This window comes from Caloenas nicobarica, chromosome 19 (genome assembly GCF_036013445.1).
Source record: "Caloenas nicobarica isolate bCalNic1 chromosome 19, bCalNic1.hap1, whole genome shotgun sequence".
NCBI classification, from domain to species: Eukaryota; Metazoa; Chordata; class Aves; order Columbiformes; family Columbidae; genus Caloenas; species Caloenas nicobarica.
The window spans coordinates 11,287,050-11,308,079 of record NC_088263.1 but is presented as its reverse complement, the minus strand read 5'-3'; the positions used below and the strand labels follow the sequence as shown (position 1 = coordinate 11,308,079).

General features: G+C 52.2%; 1 protein-coding gene across 4 annotated transcripts in view; it reads right to left on the bottom strand.

The window, feature by feature from the left end:
- Positions 1 to 21,030, bottom strand: part of PBX3 (PBX homeobox 3) — a 111,678-nt gene that overhangs the window by 46,924 nt on the left and 43,724 nt on the right. The gene's annotated exons all lie outside the window — the stretch shown is intronic.

Here is a 21,030-nt window from a genome sequence, read left to right as displayed (position 1 = left end):
GTGGGAAGCGGTATTAGGAATACAAGGAACGCATTTTTCATGAGAGAAACATTTTAAAAGGCCTAACAACAAAATAAATGCAGCCAACCTTGCAGGCAGGCCGAGCGGCGGCACCCCGGGCCCCGGCCCGATCCCCCCCAGCCCGATCCCCCCCCGGCCCGATCTCCCCCGGCCCGATCCCCCCCCGCCCGATCCCCACCCCGGCCCGATCCCCCCCGGCCCGATCCCCCCCGGGCCCGATCCCCACCCCGGCCCGATCCCCACCCCGGCCCGATCCCCCCCGGCCCGATCTCCCCCGGCCCGATCCCCCCCAGCCCGATCCCCACCCCGGCCCGATCCCCCCCGGCCCGATCCCCCCCGGCCCGATCCCCCCCGGCCCGATCCCCCTGCTTCAGTTCAGCTTCTTGTTACGAGCCGGCTCAATCCTGACAACACAGCTATGGCTGTGCAGCTGGGCAAATCTCAAAATTAAAATATTCTATAAAACAGGATTTTAATTAACATCTCGAGCGATTAAAGCAGAGAAATCCATACGTGTTGGTGATGAATTATCCCACGCGGCGGCGGGGAATGTTCTGGGCCCGATGACGGATACGTGGCACAACCAGCCACGAACGCCTCCCCTCGCCACGCACAAACCCACCGTTACACACTCGATAACCGCAACCGCCTATTTCACTCTGTCTAAAGGCAGGTTTTCATATGGTAAAACTGTTATAAATCCTCATTATCCTAAATAAAATTACAGCACTTTAAACATTTCCAGGGAGAACATTCTCTCTTCTAAACAACTACCTTAGCGAGTAATAGGAAGCAATATGGTTGCACTTGTGTCACAGTTGGAAGTCTTTTTAAACTGTCGCCCTGCTAGCAAACCAATTCTACATATTAAAATGAATGGATTGCTTATTTCAAGGGGAAAAATCATTTATAAAATCAAGACCATTATTAAGATACTGTGACTTATTTCTACTCTGGAGTACATGAGAAACAGATAAATGCAGCAACCTATGTGCACTGAAATGTCTTTTTTTTTGATGCCACAATTTTCTTTTTCAAATGAGTCATCCACACGCACAAGTAAATTAAAAATTGATCTAGATTCCGCATGCAAGGAGCTGAAGTTTTTACACGTTTCTGTATTACAAACAAGTACAGATCTCGCAAACATCTGGCTACAGGCTTTTATTTCTACAAGGTAAGAGATGGTCCTCCTGCCTCCCTGCAGCCCTGCAGGCAAACACGCAGTATTTAGGCTGCAAACCTACCTGACCTGCCGCGGATTACGGGACATTTTTAGTGTGTAATTGGCTGACCTCCGCATCAGTTGTTGTCTTAGTCTGAAATAATACCCTGGCCTGGCCATATCGCCTATTTATTCAGGACCCTTTAACAGATTAGTTGTTTGGATTAAATCTAATCAGAGGTTCAGTTAACACACCACAGCAGGTTTGGGAGCACGCACCTTGTAGTCGCTGAGTAAATTATAGGAACCCTATAATTTGATGAGAACATGTGGGCATTTTTCCACAAGCTCATAAATTACTGATTGCTTTTTGTAGGTTCCATTGATACTAATGTGTGCTTCCCTCCACGTCTCTGCCCCAGACTGGTGCTGGCACAAACACTACCACTTGGAAACCCAGGAAATTACTGAAACGTGTTTAATCAGGAGGTTTAAAAACTTCACACGTTAATGATGGGGAAGGCTGCTGCTCTGGAGCTGCAGAACAGCCTGGCGGTGGGTTGCCCAGGGCAAAGCTCCCGGCACGGATCTGCTCTGGATCCCGGGCGGTGCAGGGTCACTCAGACCTCCGATGGGGTTTGTGCACAGATCTGCTCTGGATCCCGGGCGGTGCAGGGTCACTCAGACCTCCGATGGGGTTTGCGCACAGATCTGCTCTGGATCCCGGGCGGTGCGGGGTCACTCAGACCTCCGATGGGGTTTGTGCACAGATCTGCTCTGGATCCCGGGCGGTGCGGGGTCACTCAGACCTCCGATGGGGTTTGTGCACAGATCTGCTCTGGATCCCGGGCGGTGCGGGGTCACTCAGACCTCCGATGGGGTTTGTGCACAGATCTGCTCTAGATCCCAGGCGGTGCGGGGTCACTCAGACCTCCGATGGGGTTTGTGCACAGATCTGCTCTGGATCCCGGGCGGTGCGGGGTCACTCAGACCTCTCGGTGGGGTTTGTGCCGCACACTGTCCCCGCCAGCACGGCCGCTGTGCTCCCACACCACACCCTGCGCGCTGGACCTGGGGCAAACCTCGTTTTAATGGCAAAGGCAGCTAATAATAAAGCAATTAGCTGCTCAACTAAGAAACTGACAGTTTTGCTGCTGTCTTTTTTTTAATCATTGAAAATTTCTCCATTAATTTCAAGCCATTTGTAGTGTGTTTTCATAATTGCAAACGTGGATGAATTGTTTCTAGAAGTTGAACCACGGCTGATGCCAGCAGAACCTACGAACACATAAAAGCTTCAGTTTCTAATGTCACTATCAAGCCAAAAACAATTACACCCATTTGAATTATGGCAACCAATAAACTTAGATAATCACCATATGCAACATAACATTTTGGCACTTGAACTAAAAACTCTTGTAGACAACTATAGATTGCTGCTAATGTTGAGCGTTCTTGTCCTACCCAAGGCTGCCAATAGAAATGCCAAAGCTGCTGAATGCTGCTCATCCTCGTAATGTTGTCAGTGAATGGCACATTCACACAGCCCCCAATCCTCTCTTCCCAGGCATGGTCTTCTCCAGCTGCAGCTTAATTTCCTGTGACTTGCCTAATTACTGTAATTAAGGATTAATTGCCATTAATTATTCACACATAAGCTCATCGCAAATCATGGGGTAAATGTCTTATGAAAGCTGCCATACAAGCCATGTATAAACACACTGGGATGCTCCAGGCAGGAGAATCTATCACTCAGCCCTGAAGCAAATCTCTGCGCTTCTCTTACAAAAACAGCTATAACTCTCAGAAACTCGACAGTCTTTCCAGGTAAGCATTAGGTTACAAAGCATGTTTTCCTGTGGAAGCCACAACGGTTTTATTAGTACTATAAATGCTGTTTTATCTTTCCAACTGCTATTTTTATGTTTCCATTTTTATTCTACGGTGCTCAGTTTAGGCCATGCGTTTGCTGGGAGGAGGAATGCTCGCAGTTGCAGCTCCCCCGCGCCGTGGCTGCCGGAGGTTTGCGGCGCAGCGCCATGTGCCGGGACCAGCGTGCCAGCAACGCCGCCCGGCTCATCAGCTGCGGGGCTGGATGGAAACCCCCCCGCTCCCACATTCCTAGCTAGCAAAGCCAGCGTTTGCATGCTGAGATACCCGGCACTCGCAAATCCTCCGAGAGGGGAGACCGTCCTGCAAGACAGAGGCAGGAAAAAAGAGAGCCCAGAAAAACGATGGATGTGACAGAACCAAACCAGGAGCACTAACAAAATGAGTCCAGTGTTATGCTGGCTGGCTTGGTGGTTCCTCTATTTTAGCTGTCTTTGCCATCCACTTGCAAAGCTAAAGGCAGAGCCAGGTTTCTTTATTAGTGCACAACCCAGCGCAGGACGGCAGGAGCGCGGGCTCAGCACGCGCAGGGGCACCCGCGCCAGCGCCCCAAAACTCTGCGTTGCTGTCAATCTCTCCCAGTTCCTTCACGCCAGGTTTAAAGCTGTAAGGATTTGATTTAGCAGAATGAACTGCAGTGCTGTGGTGTGCTGTGCAGTCAAGATCCTATATCAATGCTATGCATTACCACCAAAACACTGCCCCAGGAAATTTAAGTATAAGCAGGCAGAATGTTGTTCTAATTGTTATGTTAGTACCTTCTGCAGCAAATTAATGCATGAAACATTTTCATTTCGGTACATAAGTTTGTGTGTGTCTGAGTTAAACATTTATGTTAATGGACCTTCTGGCAGATCTGTAATGTTTCAAATACTCTTGTAGAACAGCTTTTTCTAAATACATCATTTAGCAGTTCTTTCCCCATTTTCTACCTGATCTGGGGGCATGCAGGAAGGGAAACTATTTCACAGTTTTAAAAACCTCCTGCTTGAGTAACTACAAAACTCAGCTGCATTCAGGCAAGGTAGCAATTAAGCCTGCACCGCCACTAGCAATGTAAACTGTATAAAAAAAAAAAAAAATTAAATAAAAGCACACTAATAGCCAGCATATGCTGCAATCATAACACCCTGCACCAGCACGCTGCGCTCCCAGCCAGCGAGCACGGGCTGGCCCTGCTCCCGCACCCGGCCCCACGGACCGGTCCCCCCAGCGTCTCCCCGGGCTGTGCGGTGCCCCTGCTGCACAGGCCCTGCCCGCGCTGCCCTCTCCCCAGCACAGCTCCTGGATGCTGTCGCCACGCCGGCTGCCCTAGAAACCCTCGGCTGATCTCCATCCTATAAATCTGACAGAAGGACACACACGTGGCGTTGGGACGGCTGCCAGGATCCTGCGGCGTGCCAGGACGCGGCGCTGCGGGGCACGGAGCAGGGAAGGTGTCCTCTGCTCCCGCGGGTGCCCGTCAGGCTGGGGGTGGTGGGCATTTCTGTCCACATACAGGGCTCGGGGGGAGGGGGCTGCCCCAAACTCTGCCCCAGCCCATGCCCACGCCTCTCAAAAGCACGAGCGGGCCCCAGTCCCACATGTCCGCTTGCTTCTGGTGCCCCCTAAATGGATATTTCCCTGTCTCTGGCCACCTTGGTGCTCAGGCATCTGCCAAGCTCTGCCACGTCGCTCTCCATTTATGGACTCCCAGTTCCCTTGATCTGAGTAATTAGGGTTTATGTGTTAATTGGAGTAAATACAAAGATGGGAGTCACAGGCATAAATTTCCAAGCGCGGATGAACGGAAAGGCCGTTACGGTGGGAAGATGCCTCAGCAGCGCTGTGCCGGGTGCCGGCGCGGCCGTGCCCCGCAGCGGCCGGGCGAGAGCCCCGGGGCAGCTCTGGCCCGGCCGGGGCAGCTCCTGGCCCCAGCGCCCATGTTTCTGGGCCTCGCGGGCTGGTGAAGCCTCCTTGGGAGGCAGACACCAGCACTGCGCAAGAGCAGAGCCTGCCGGGCCGTGAGCTGCTGCTGCTGCCAGCGCCCGCCGCAGAGCAGCTGTTGGGGCCGCAGCGCCCGCAGGCCGGTCCCGGGCGCTCCCCGCGAAGGCCGAGGCTGCGCTGGGGCAGCCGGAGCCGTCCCCGCTGCCCCCCAGCTCCCGAGGAGCTCGGGGTGCCCCGTCCCGGCACGGGGGGCACAGGGGACGCTTCCGCTGTGCCAACCACAGCTGCCATGCCAAGGGCAGCCAGACCCGAGACGTGAAACCTCCTCCCAACTCCCATCCCACCACTATTTCTCTGAAAGCAATACCTGTAAAAAAATGTAACTTCTCTGACAGGAGCGCTATTATTCTTGAAATATGCGACTAAATATTACACAGTAAAAGCATTTTCCTTCTTGAATTAATTACATTTCACTTCCCCCCCCTTCACATGTAGAGGCTTTCAGTGTCCAGGGAAGGAGGCCCTCCTCTCCTGAGCAGATATGAAATTTGGCAAGCCTCATTTATCCTGAAATTTATAATTCAACAGATGCTTTTGCTAATGCTTTTTGATAAGGTTGCAGCAGAAATACAAGTCTTAATTCCAGGGCATGGGAAGCTGCATACAAATATAAGTATTACTATTTTTTTAATACTGCCTTTAAATATTACACTCTCCATCATTTCTGAATCAGTTTAAACTTTCCTGGAAACTTTTATACTAAACAGTCCTGCTACATAATTTGATGTTTTTAAATGAAAGCATCCAAGCTAATCTATACAAATTAACAGATGTCCTCTTGAAACAGTTAGAAACAAAGAAATGCAGATGCGAACATCATCAGCATCCAAATGAGCTTATTGTAGGACCCTTTAAGGCACATCTGAGCATAGCTCCAGCCTGTAGTCTACCTTTCAACTTGCAAATGACAGTGTCACCAAACACTGTCCTTCCATCAATCAAGCTCGGTCATGAATATACAAAAGGCAGCAGAGAAGCTGGCTACCTCCTGCAGTTCAACTTGGCCTAATTATCTGGGCTTTTCTTTCTGTTGTCTGAAGGGTGCACACCCAGTCAGCTGCTGGGCAGCCCCGGGCCTCATGGCGGGAGGTTCCGCACGCTGACCCTCCCGCGGACAGCCCGTGCGGGGGAAATGTGAGCACCAAATGTCATCTTTCTTATTCATCATTATAAAACTTCCCTCCCCTTTCAAAATACCAATCTGCTGCCATTTCCAGACCCTCCCCCGCACCCCTCCAAGCTGTCATTTCGCAGCGCTCACCGCCAGTCGAGTGAATTAGCATCCTAACTGATGTGCTGTTATTCTCCCGTGCATCCCTCGGACGTGTTAACTAATGACCTCCCCCCAGAAAACCCAGCCGGTCATCGGCACGTCCTCTGCGGTCACACCGCTCTGGTGGCTGCCCTGGCCTGCCCGTCCTCCCGGCGCGGTGCCGCGGCGGTGACCAGGCGGGTGCTGTGGCAGTGACCACGCGGGTGTTGTGGTGGTGACCACAGGGGTACCGTGGCAGTGACCACGCGGGTGCCGTGGTGGTGACCACGCCGGTGCCGTGGTGGTGACCACGCGGGTGTTGTGGCGGTGACCACGCCGGTGCCGTGGTGGTGACCACGCGGGTGTTGTGGCGGTGACCACGCCGGTGCCATGGTGGTGACCACGCGGGTGTTGTGGTGGTGACCACGCCGGTGCCGTGGTGGTGACCACGCGGGTGTTGTGGTGGTGACCACGCCGGTGCCATGGTGGTGACCACGCGGGTGTTGTGGCGGTGACCACGCGGGTGCCGCGGCGTGGCGGCGACCACACAGGTGTCGTGGTGGTGACCATGCGGATGCCATGGTCCCTCCACCCTGCTAAGGTGTAAAAAGACTTTAAAACTGAAAGTGAAACATGTCAGTGAAATACTTCAAGGCCTGAAATTCCCTATAGGACCCCAGAAACACGAAGCAGGGAAGAAATCTTCAAATCCTTCTTTTAGAATTGAAATCACTTTATAGACTACCAGAGCTCGAATAAATGTGGGAGGAATTTTAATGACTGCAGGTATTTCCTACCTATAAATGATTGTCAGCCGGTGAGGGGACTGATCCTGGGGGTGGGAGCGCCCGGGGGGGCTCAGCACAAACCTCTCGGCCCCTCCGTCGCTGGGCCCGGCCTTGGTTCACCCCGCGAGCCCCGTGGCAGGGCCGGGATCAGCCCTCGCCATCGCCACAAACACCCGTGACAGTGTCCTGGCTGCAGCCGAGAGCGCCGTGACCCCGCGCCATCGCCTCCCCTGCCCGGCACGAGCGGGCGATCCCAAAATCCCCGCTCAGAGCTGCTCATGGAGCAGCGCGGACTGAGGGAAAAGTTAATCCTGGAAATGACCTTTAGAAGGAAACTGTAGCACAGATAATTTATCACATAGAAATGAAAGCAAAAATAAAATCTGCATCCCTAATTTCTTTTTCCTTTCAAAGCTTGGTATCTGATTTTGCAAACTGTATTATAAATGTTTACATTTCTATAAAAGCAAGTGCTCCTTGGAGGAGCAGCTTAGGTAATTCACATTTGCATCATGTGTAGCTATGATAAATAATAAATATGTAGCTGATAAATGGTACTGTGCAACTGGAAGACCTATTTTTTATTGAATGGCTGACTAAATACTCATGTAAAAGTCATAACTTGATGCTTCTTTTACCCTGGGGCTGCAGTAATTTATTGTCGCAATTTATACACACTGCCTTGGTGAGGGGACAGTTTTAGACCAGCCCAGGGACTGGCCTGTCCCAGCGGCTCCTCCCTGTGGGTGCAAGGCCGGGGGGGCCAGGGGACGTGTGGTGAGCAGAGAGGTGCAGTGGGTCACAGCCCGGGTTCGGGGTGAAGCGGTGCCATGAGAGCTGGGAAAAGGCGAGCACAGAATCACCCCCGGTGCAACGTGGGGCTGTGGTGCACGGCAGGTGGTGCACGGCGCATAGTGTATGGCACATAGTGCACGGCACATGGTGCACAGCACACAGTGTATGGCCCACAGTGCACAGCACATGGTGCATGGCACGTGGTGTATGGCACATGGTGCATGGCACGTGGTGCACGGCACGCGGTGCACAGCACCAGCGCGCGTCACCGTGTTCTCCCGCGCCCTGCGGCAGCAGCGGTCTGTTGTCACCTCTGCCCGTGTCCGTTACTGGTGGGCAACCGATGCCCGTCCCGGCGCGGGGGCCCTCGCACGGCGCTGTGGTCTCAGCGCTGCTCACACCAGGAAATCTCTGCCCTGCCCGCCCCACGCCGACTGCACGAAACTGCTCTGGGGAATTCACTGATAGCCTAAAATCTGCAACTCGAGCAGAAAAACGGAGGTTCATAAAGCAAAGACCTGCTGTCCAGTCTGTGAGACAAAGACCATAAATCCTGCCATGTACAACAGCTGAAACTTTTCTTTAAAAAATGTACAGAGGGCAAAACCATCCCTCCCAAAACACAAGTGGGCCCCATCGTTGCCAACAATCAACAGGATTAATTGGAGAAGGAATTTAAGAAATATATTCCAGGCAATATTCTGCCTTTGATAATTTAGAGGCAGCCATGATAACCACTATTTGTACATGACAGTCATATGAAATAATAAACCTTGCTAGCTATAAACATTACCAAATTCTGACACTATTGATTTATTATGTCTAACAGTGACATCAAACCGAACGACTGACAGAAACAATGTTACAGCTTTAAGAGCAGTTTGTCAACGATTAATTCTGCCAAACGGGGTTTAGTTTTATGCTGGGACTGCTTGTCTAGCAGTTGTCAATCCGAGCAAAAATTACTACTGCCACACGTCTGCTCACGCCAGCCCGAGGCGCCGCTCCGCTAGCCCTCATTACCCCTATCACCGCAAATACAGATGCAAGGCCAGTCCCTATTTAATATGCGTGTTAATTATGCAAATTATTAATTGGGCTGGTGCTTGAGGACTTGTGTTTATGCCCAGATTAGAGTCAATAACTGTATCACACAGCATTTTAAGCCTGACCTGTGACAGAAATAAAGCTGTGCTGAAAGCGACATTTTCTGCTGCCTGCGCAGCGCTGCGGCTCCTGCCGTGCGGCTGCGGCGAGCGCGGCGGCTCCGCCAGCACCAGCGTCGCTCCGGCCGGCACCGCGCGGCCAGGGGCACCCGCCCCAGACACCCCCCATGGGCACCCCCAGCTTCTCCCAGGTATTTTCACAGCTGTTTTCTCTTGAGCAGGAATGTGGGTGTGCGCTATTTATATTACACCGTCAATAAAAAGTGTATGACATGATATTATATGCTCTAAATTTGTTTGATTTTTTTTTTAATCAAATACATTTAAAGGCGCAAAGATACAGGGTAAAGCTATGAGGCTTCTCCAATTAAAATTTACAGCAGACAATGTTGTAAATTTTATACAGTTGTAATGCTTGCTGCAGTTGTGCTGAAATGGGAACTATTGATCAGCCTGATTTCCCAGGATACACGAGGGGGAAACAAGGTATTGCACAAGCAGAAACAAAACTTTCATTTGTAAAGCCTTCTATTATACTTTACTGCCCTCATTTGGTTCCAGATGCATCTCTCCTAGCAGGAGAAATAAGGTCAGAGCCTCTTCCCCGAAGAATAACGGAGCCTGGAGGAGAACAGGGAGCTCCGCGTCCTGCGCCTTCGCCGCTCGCCCAGCGCGGGTGCTGGTGCAGAGCGGCGGCACCCGGCACAGGGCACCGGTGCGGACGGGGGGCTTGCTGGAGCCCCAGGACCTGTGCCTGGCGTGCCCAAGGGGCTCTGAACGCACCAGAAGGGCTGTGGGCCCTGGAAAATCGGTCTGAGAACAGCGAGTCCTTGTCTCTAGCAAGGTTAAAATTTACAGACGCATCCAGCCTGATTTACCAAGTGGAACTTTGAAGATGCCCATGAAAAACGAAAGGGGGAAGGCACAGGGAGGGGGCCGGGAGCCCTGTCCCGCGACCCTGGGCTCTGTGCTGTGTGCCGGCACTGCCACCACCGGCACTGCCACCACCGGCACTGCCACCACCCAGCACTGCCACCACCCGGCACTGCCACCACCCGGCACTGCCGCCACCCGCACTGCCACCACCGGCACTGCCACCACCCGGCACTGCCGCCACCCGCACTGCCACCACCGGCACTGCCACAACCAGCACTGCCACCACCCAGCTCTGCCACCACCGGCACTGTCACCACCCAGCACTGCCACCACCCGGCACTGCCACCACCCGGCACTGCCGCCACCCGCACTGCCACCACCGGCACTGCCACCACCCGGCACTGCCGCCACCCGCACTGCCACCACCGGCACTGCCACAACCAGCACTGCCACCACCCAGCTCTGCCACCACCGGCACTGTCACCACCCAGCTCTGCCACCACGGGCTCTGCCAGCACCGGCAGTGCCGGCTCCCCGCTGTGTTCCCGGGTGCCCAGTGGGACCCCGAGCAGACCCGCTGTTTCTCTCCAGAGCAGATAACGGTGTTAATGGACAGCCTGGCACCAGCGGAGCTCCCACCCGGCCAACAGCTCTGTTACTCTACACTAAGAGCATTTCCATATGAATTATGGCCACCTTCAGATCGAGATGGGATGTGCTCTTTCATTTACACATTTTCTGCAGTTCCCCCGTGGTTGCAGCGCAACGGCCGTGCCCAGCCCCGGTGCTGAGGTTTCAGAGCACCTGTGCAGCTCCTGAGCGGTGAAGCTCCTTGGTGAGGTCCCCTCCCCAGGGCAGGGCACCCCCCGCGGGGCACCGGGGACCCCAACACGGCCCCGCGGGGACCCAAGCCCAGCGCTGGGAGCAGACACAGCCCCGCGAGCAACCGGCTTCAAATGTGTCACCCAGCACTGCCCAGGGAGCTCAAACCTGCAATGTCACCTGCCCGCACTAAAGTGAATTTAAAATACAAACAACAAAGCCAGGGTTAAGTTAAAAGGAGAAAAAAACCAGACAATGGATGATCCCAATAATGGGAAGAGATAACAAAGCCCCTGGATCCAAGCATCTGGCACTAAATGCACTTCTCTGTAAACTGAATGGCGGCTTCCAAACTGCGCCAAGCATCACTCCTTTGCCAAGGCAGTAAACAGCTTTTATCAGCAATAATGATGGCATAATCCCAGCTAAAAAGGAAAGTAACATATGGCAGCAGCCCTACAAACACCATCCCAACAAAGTAGGGGGCATTTTTATTACAGCGTCCACTTGCAGAAAACCTGCCAGACTACTTCTCTCTTTTCTCCTCTCTTTTTTTACAGGTTATCATCTTCGCTGTTTGAGCTGAATGTGGCATTTGGGAGTTTTAAACTAATGAGTTCATTTTTCTAGGGAAAAAAAAAAAAAAGAGGAAGATAGGAAACCCAGAACTGACAGATGACAACGAACACAAACAGCCTGGTGAAACGCACATATATGCTTAACACAGTGCTGGGGAAAAATAAATGCTGCAAAGGTGCCACATTATTTCAAATATTATTATACAGTTTAGTCTTAGGTGCAATGCCGTGTTTGGAAAACAAATATATGGGAAGTAATAATTCAGACCTTAAACAATTTTTTTCTCTAATGATGCAATATGTTATATAGGAGCTCTGCTAATAGGTCAGGTGTAAATCAGTGCAAATTTTGTTTACAACCTGATTTCAAAAACAAAATTAATCTAACATTATTAACCTTTTTTAATGGCTGGCATCCTCATTTATATTTGTGGATCTAATATTCACAAAACTGATTTTAAGCCCAAGTGTGTATTTATCAAAAGCAGCATAGACACAATGCCCGTGTGACACTGGCTGGACTGAAGGGGACTTTGCCGCCACACTGTCCTGCTTTTAATTGACGACACAGCGCTTCACTTTCCCTTCTTCTGCGATTTGCTGAAATACCCTCTCCACATAAAGCAGAAATTCCAATCTCACTTTGGCTCTGCAATCTCTTCATGCAATTATTTGAAAACGTTATGATTTGCTAATTATCATGCTAATTATTTTGCCCTATACATTTGCCATCATGTTGCAGCATTAAACACAGAGCCCAAACCTTTGTTTACGCCATGCAAATGCATGGGCTGATTGGGGAACGAACGGGCAAAAGTGGAGGAATGCACTAACATTTTTTTGACATCTTTACGTATAAATATTTTTTCAGACTGAAAAATGTATCTAATAGCTCCACTCACTGATGTGCACTGCAGTTTACCACGGTGTCTATATTTCTGTTGTCAGTTTTACAGTATCTCCCTTCATTAAACCTATCAAGTTTTCCTTTTGATCATGCAACCAAGGCCAGAAGACAGATATCTTCCTGGAACAGAGCAGTCTGCCAAGTCTTTCACAAGACCAGCTTTAACCTCCCTATTGATTTTCTCCACACTGCAGCCATTCATTGTTTGTGACATTTGGCTGTCGGCTCTTTAACACCCTTCAACCAAATCAATTTCATATTTTTGTCAATGCCCTGCTAGAGGATGAGCAAAATGGGAAGAGACTTAGCATGATTTAGAATGTTGATTTTCTAGAGTGGTTTTATCTGTAGTTTTTATAAGCCTTATAAAGTTAATTCAACATGTTTATTTAAGCATATGTAATAAATTGGGAGAGAAGCGCTACCAGAGTTAAATTTCAAATTCCCCAAATCTAATTCATGAAGAAAACTACATTGTTATATCAACGTCAGTAAAAATAAACGGGTGGCAATCGTCTTCCCCCCAAACCCAAACACAACCTCGGCGGGTCCCTGCACAGCCCGTGCCCGCTGTGCCAGCGCCGGTGCCGGCGCCGTGACCCAGCACCGGCAGAGCCGCCGGCAGCACCGGCGCCCCCGCAGAGCCCCGGACCGGGGCGCGGGTGTCACCGCGGCCGCGCAGCGTGTCCCGGGTTGCACAGCCTCCCACCGCAGACACCGCACTGGGAGCCACGTTTACACGACACGTCCCTCTGACAGCCCGGCAGCGTGAGCGGCTTATTTGCAGGCAGTAGGAACGGTGGTGTAAATACGTATTTAGGGCATCTCCAGGATGCACGTTAAAGCCGTGCTGGATTATACCCGTGCCTCCCTGCACACCTGGATTTATGCTGTTTGTCAGACAGCCTAGACATACCGTAGGCTTGGTAAATATTGTTATGGAAGCAGTTACTGCCTGTAATGGTCTAGTCTGATCTTTTGTGTTTGTCTACACATCCCCACACGCTTCTGGTTTAATCTCCTACCCTCAGGAGGCACGTCCAAAGACACAAGAAAAATGCCTTTGCTGCGCAGGCCCAGGGCCTGGTCTGGTCCCCCCCGCAGAGGTTACCTTCCGCACGCCCGGCTCCGGGGACCAGGGACCGTCCTTCCCTCTATTTTTAACTGCTGATAAATTGGAGAGACTCCTGGTTAAACCGTGTTGGTTTCAAGGACGCGGAGGACGGTGACGGTAGCAGTTGACACTTCATTACATCAGAGCCGTGAGCGGAGGGACCCCCGTCCCCCCGGGTGCCGGGGAGCGGGGGCTGCTCCCTGCCCTGCGCTGACGGGCTGTGCCCGGCACCCTGGCCTTCGCTGGAGACCCCCCGGCAGGGGACGGCTCCGGGGGTCTCCTGAACCCCCCCGGCTGCAGGAACCCCCAGGGCAGGGGCTGCGGCACTGCTGGCATCACCCCCGCCACACGGGGGGAAAAGGCCTGATGAGAAATGAATTTGAAAAACCAATTGTAAAATATAGTTTTTAAGTCTCTCAGACTTGCCCCCAGGGAAAGAGAACATGGTGTGTTTAAAATACTGTGCTTAAAATAAAAAATCTCCATGCTGGCAACCTATTTTGCTGGGTTCCTGATATTGCTGTTTCCAAGACCACGTGTACACCAGCCCCGTGTCCCCAGGGACACCGCAGGACAGCGAGAGCCAAGGTTAAAAATAAAGCTCCCAGGATGGTTTCCCAGCCTGGTGTCCTTCAAATGTGGACTATGCCCAAACTAAAGCCCTGCTAAAGCTCAGCTGCTGGAGGATGGGATGGGATGGGATGGGATGGGATGGGATGGGATGGGATGGGGTGGGATGGGGTGGGATGGGGTGGGGTGGGGTGGGGTGGGATGGGGTGGGATGGGATGGGGTGGAGTGGGGTGGGGTGGGGTGGGATGGGATGGGGTGGGGTGGGGTGGGATGGGGTGGAGTGGGACAGACAGGAGGACTCCCGTTTGTGGTGCCCGGAGCCAGGAGCTGGAGCACAGTGGCCAGAGGACCCTCAGAGCAGCTGCTGCTCCAGGTCACACCAACATGTCTCTCTTGCAGCCTGAAAAATGTATTTTAATATATTTACTATCTTTTTTAGTTTTTTGTCACCACATAGAAGGACACAAGGATTTCTTACTTGAAACAGCCCCAGAATATTCCACTATTCCCCTGCTATTTTACTGTGGGATTTTTCCCACTAAGCCCCAATATCCTCATGTTTTCAGCTGCAGTGTGTTTGCCTTGATGATGCCTTAACCTAGAAATAGTCTGCAGTTGTTTACCCGCCGGTAGAGCTTCAAATATTATATTCTCACATTTTTAAATCAGTGCAGACACCTGAGACAAAAAGTGTCCCAAAAGCTGCCTACAAGAGCTACATGCTGGTCACTCTTTCTTGTCAAGGTTGATTTATTGCCTCCTTGCTGTTCAATTTCACATTTTGTCCTCATCATATCCGTGGCTCATGATCATTCTAGGCTGACCCTTGTAGGGCAGGCAGGGAATATTGATAAAACAATTATCTGTTAGCCGTTCATTTGATTTTCCATTTCAATTACGGATTGCACGAGGCAAAAGGAAAAAGATTGCATCATTGATTTTTCTACCTTACAACAGTAAAGAGTTGCTTTGATGGTTATAAAATGAATGCAACTCAACCATGCTTTTAAAGGTCATATTTTTTGTTTTACTATATTTCCTAAAAACCTTAATATATGCAACTGTACGGGGGGAGAAGCCCGTATCGTCAGATCAGATAACTACATACAAAGCGCACAAACGTCAAAGAACCAGAGGTGAAAACACCCTTGCTCTAATGTATTTACAATAAATCTGATCTGCCCCAGCCAGCTCCTCGGGAGGATTCTGCAAAGGCCTCTGGGCTGGAGCAGCTGGGGGACGGAACCCGCGGTCCAGGAGCGGGGGCTCGGCTGCCGCGAGCGGCGCTCGGCGCCGGCACGTTCACGGGGCGTGCGGTTCCCACGACGTGCAGAGAGCGGCTGCGAGAGAAGCGTTGCCCCGCTGAAGAGAGCGATGTTGGAGCTTCACCTCCGCGCAGGCCGCCGCCGCGCCTCGCCGGGCGGTGATCCGGGACGGTCACGCCGCGCTCGGCGCGAGCCCGCGGCACATCACGGTTCAGCGCCGGTGCCGCCGCGGGGATTCTCACATGGCCGACCCGGGAGAAGTTCAGCCTTTGATCAGGGTTTAGCGTGCCCAGCGCGGCTGCGGCCAGGAAAGGGCTCCCATTTTCTGTGTCACAGGGTGCCCGCGCTGAGCTCCTTAAAGCCCCAGAGCTCCCTTCCAAGACTGGATTACGCTCAGCAATTAAGGTAATGAACTGGCTGAGGTAACAAAGCATAATGATCTCTTTTGTCCTCTGAATGCTTATGAACTCCGCTCCTTCACAATAGTCTGGAATGCAAAGCTTTCTCCAACACTGCGCGGCTTAAAACTGTGTAAAAATGATTACTTCCATTATGCCTTCATGGTTTGACATTTTTAATTTAAACACCTGTAATATTTAAGCATACTTCTCAGAACCAAAATACCCACTCTCCAAGAATGCTAGCTTACATTCTTGCAATATTTTGACATCTTATGAGTATTATTTTAATGCCTGAAAAGATAATGTGATGAATCCATCGCAAATATATCAAAATATGTGTATAGGGGACTGTTTCTCGCTTTTTGTTTCACAACAATGGATTTTTCAAAATAAGGCACAACAGCTGAGAGAGCAGTAATATTTTCATACGGCAGTATATTGTGTCAATAACGGAAACAGCCGAACCACATTGTCTCTGCATATGTGCAGGCAAACGCAACAGAACTTTTGCTTCAAATCAAGCCCTTTTATGTCATTTAAATACCGGCTTGCACACTGCAATCCTTTCTGAGAGCAGGGTATTTTGAGGCAGCTATTTCACTTTTTTAAAGCATTTACTTAAGGTTTTATTTATTTATTTTGAAACATCTGGCTACTACTTTTACATTTTTTTCAGATTTTTTGCATGATATAAACCTTCTGCACTGCAGAATCCGCTGCACTCTGATCTTTCATCTTAACACATTTCCAGCCCCAAATTTCACTTCAATCTCACCTCATCTCTCCATACTACATTAACCCCTGGCAATTGCCTTCCAAATGACCCCATTAAGCTGTAATTGCCTCAGCAGGCCTGCACTTTCGCTTGTAATTCTGTACCTCTCATCTCCCAGACGTTCTCTCAGCATCATTTCGTGTTCTGGCTCCCTTCACTGAGCTCAGCTTATGACCTCGCTGCACCATGGCCGAAATGACTACTAAAAGCATAACAGAGACGGAATTCCATTACTTATTTTTAAAAGTTCTCTGGTGCCCTAATGTAATATTCTTTGGGGAGTGTTGTCAAGGATACCAAGCACCAGCCATTAAAACCTTTTGTTTCCCAAGGCATTCCGTCTTTTATTAATAAATAAAGATAAAGAGAAGCTCATCCACCCTCCGGAAAGTCAGCGTGCGCTTGCAATGGTCGGTACAGCTGCAGCCCCCGTCGCAGCCCGCGTTCCCGGAGCGGGGCCGGCAGCCTCCCGCTCTGCCCGCTGCTGCAAACACCAACTGAAACCCTTGCAGCTAATCGTGCAGGAGCAGCCCTGCCCGGAACGCCTGCCTTTAACATATGCTGCGCGCACACCTACAATGAACACTGCAGCTGAGCTCTGAGTAGCCTTACGTGTGGACACTGCGCGGAGGAGGAGGGAAAAATAAAACTATCGTATCCCACTGTCAGGGCTAACAGTCTATCAAGGATAATGGGAATCCCCAATGGGGGCGAACAAAACAGCATGGGAAAAGCTGGCTAATCCTTTAACCGGGTTTGTGGCTCAAATGTGTTAAGGAGGAACCTCCCGCTCTCGGCTGTTGTGAGACGGCCAGGAGACATATATTTCAGATTGAAAATTAATTGGTGCTGGATCCAAGCAAGCCTTTGTAGCAAGCAGTAACCTTTTCATTTTATGGTCATGACACTGAAATATTAAGAGCCCTCTTCTCCCATAAACTATATAAACAGAGGCACTCTGAAAAATGGAGGTAGTTTTTTTCTGTGGCAGAGAAGGAGTTTTACTCTTAATTCACAATAAAACTTAGCGCCACGGCTGAGCGTGGCGGCGGGTTTGTGCTCGCAGGGGCCGGCGCGGGGACACGGTGGGGGGGCCGGGGTGTCCCCTGCGTGGGGCTGGCTCGGCACCCCGACACCCGGCACCCCGACACCCGGCACCCTGACACCCGGCACCCTGGCACCCCGACACCTGGCACCCCGACACCCGGCACCCCGACACTCGGCACCCCGGCACCCTGACACCTGGCACCCGACACGCGGCGGGACTGCGCGCCAGCCGCTTGCTGGCAGAGCACGAGGGCCCGTACGTGGTGACATTTTGGTCACCGCCGTGACTTTCCAGCTGTCGGGCAGAGGAGCAGGTGCTGGCGGGGCCGTGGCCGAGGCGGTGCCGGCGCGGCAGAGCCGTCCGTGGTGCGCAGCCAGGACCGCAGGGACAGCAGAAAGGCCCGTCGGAGGCTGCCCAGCACCCTGACCCTCTGCAGACCTGCCCTCCCGCTCAGGAAACCCTGTCCACAAACTGCCGGGTGCTGGGACAGTGTATCAGAACGGTCCTCACTTCAGGCCTGCCCTGTGAGCTGCTTCCTTAAGCACCTGCTGCTCGTCACCACCACAGACACAGCCCTGGGCCAGCTCAGCCCTCCATCTGATCCAGGGGATCCATATGGTTTGGGTTGATTTTTTTTTTAACCTTATTTGTGGTAATAATGAGTTCACATGGATTTTTAGCCAAGAAATACATTTCTTCCAGGATTCCCAACTAAAAGCAGATTCCCGAGAGTTTTTCGTTTCTCCTTGCCAGAAAGATGGAGCAGGCCCGTGCTGAAGGACGCTTGCCTGTCAGCGGTGCCGGCAGGCGGCACTGCCCGTGGGGCCGCCCGGCACGGCAGTGCTGAGCCTGCCCGCCCGTGGGGCCGCCCGGCACGGCAGCGCTGAGCCTGCCCGCCCGTGGGGCCGCCCGGCACGGCAGCGCTGAGCCTGCCGCCTGTTTCCCCGCCAGGCCCCACGCGGGTGGTAGGGACAGCTCAGCACTGGCGCGGTAACACGGGACAGTGTCTGCAAAGGCCGCCCCTCCAGCCCAAACTCACCTCCCCCAGCCATCTTCTATGGACAATCTGCATAGATACGATCACAGAACCACAGAGCGGTTTGGGTTGGAAGGGACCTTAAAACTCCTGCAGTTCCACCCTGCCCTGAGCAGGGACATCTGCACCAGCTCAGGTTGCTCAGAGCCCCGTCCAGCCTGGCCTGGGATGTCTCCAGGGATGGTTCAGCCACCACCTCTCTGGGAACCTGGGCCGGGCTCTCGCCATCCTCCCGGGAAAAAATTTCTTCCTTATGTCCCATCTACATCTGCCCTTCCACAGTCAGTCTATCCACTGATCTGCTCCAAAGGTACCAAAGGAGATAAAAAATGAACCAGAACTTTTACACAAAGGGACGGTTTCTGCTGGGCGATGCATGAGCTCGGCTCGTTCCTCTGGCCACATCTGAGCTGCATATTGCAGCAAGCGCCACCGCTCTGGCTCTATTTATTCTACACACTAGGCAGGAAATTTCCATTTCATGCATCACTCACATTTTGTAGGGATTCTGCGAAGGCAGTGCTTACACTTAACATAAAACCAGGAGGAACTCTAATTGGTTTGGTGTTGCTATTGTTTGAAATTTCAGTGTAGGCTCATTGGGCGCCAATTTTGTTTGCTTTTCAGTAAAGCTGTGTTACTAGAGTGAAACGCAGAGACAAAAAGCTGAATAAAAAGTCATTCTAAGTGCTTCACTTACTTTTGTTTCCTTTAAAATGAACTTTGATTTTATCATATTCTGCTAGTCTGTAAAGTGCAGATAATGCCATTTTTGTCAACATCCTGAGAAGAGATTATCAGCACCCAGGAAAGCCGTAATCAGCAGCCCCGGTTGCGTCCCGGCTGGATGACAAGCAGGCAGCCGCGAGGATGGTCGGCAGCGCCGCGGGGGGCCCTGAGCGGCACCGGCACTGCGGCCACGCGGCACGCGCCCCCCGCACCGGCACACGCTCCTTCAGGCACGAGCTTGGCCTTTTTCATTATCAGCCTCAACATGACTTTGTTGGGTTTTCCATGCAGAGGTTACAAGTACTTTGCCAAAAATGACCCTCAGAAATGTTACAAATACCCAAACCAGTGAAATCACTGAAGACAAAGTACCTCTATCTCAAAAACTTTGCAATATTTCTTGTTTCTGTAGTTACTGAAGTAAACATGAGTTAGAGAGGCACTTTATCGCCATTTCCAGAGTTCCTGGACACGTCTAATGAAAACAGCAAGTCATGAAGCATAGCGTGGCATCAATGCCACAGCAGAGGCAACTGTGAAAAATGAGTTGTGCTGCTCGTGTTCCAGAATCCTCTTCCTCTCTTCCCAGACAAAAGAACCAAACTAAATAACTCCATGGCCCATTTACTCCTCACCTGCCCGGAGCTCGGTGCCGCACAGCGGGGGGTGAGCGGCCCGGCCGGGGGCAGGAGGAATCAAACAGTCACATTTTATAGGAGTATTTTCTGAATGCCAGGGACACTGTGGAATTAAGAAGCAAAGGAGAACTGCAAGTGCAATGCTACGGAAAAGGACCCCAGAACACTTTTGCAGGTTTGAAGTGCTGGTTGCAGTGTATGTCAGCACAGCTGACACCACACGAGATGGTGGCCAGAGAAACCAAGTGTAAAACAAATAACCCATCCGCACGTCCCCGCGAGCCGAGCGGAGCCCATCGGCACAGAGGTGGTGCCGGCCACACAGGCCTGCTAGAGAAGAGCAGAGGAGTCCCCAAAGCTTTCAAAGAAAATCTCCAACTGGGGAAAATTTTCTATTTATTTCCAAGACTTGCCCATCTGTGACAGCATTTCTGCGGGCGATTTGACGTGCCAGCGGCAGGCAGGGACCGCGGTCACGCATCGCACGGCTCTGCTCTGCTGTGACGTTCTGGCCACAGCGGCACAGCCCTGGGACAGCTCGGGCGGCACCGGGGACCCGCGGCACGGTCCCACCACTGGCGCGGTTCTTAGGGAGCGATGTTCAGCGTGCCGGGCAATGGGGGCTGCGCCAGCCCCGCTCTCTGGCTGGAGGCAGCCTCGCCCCGTGCCGTGCCGGGTACCTGCACCGCTCACGGGTGCGCTGCTGCACTCACAGCGCAGCGTCGCAGCACTGACCGGAGAGATGGAAATGTGCCGGTAACATCGGCATCAGACAGGCACCAACACAGACCTGCCAGGACACCGCCGGGCACAGCCCCACAGCCAGCAAATGGCGCCGGCACAGCCCACACTGCGGTGCCACTAAAACCGGCCAAAGGAAGCACACTGGCAGAGATGGAAATTTCACCATCACGGCAACAAAGCCACAAATGCCCTGACATGATCTGGGGAGGGAAATGCGGCTCATCAAATCTCTGCCCAAAGGGGCTGCGGGAGAGCGGCTGGAGGAGGCTCATCGGGGGTGTCCCCGTGGGGGACCCAGTGGCCCCGGGAGCAGAGCAGTCCCCTCCGGAGCGGCTGTGACACCAACGCGTGAGGCATCGGGGCGCCTTCAAGATGCTGCCCAGTTTCCACAAACAGATGGAGAAGGCTGGTAACCAGTCACGGGCTGACAGGACAGATTTGCTGTGGGTTAGGGCTAACCTCC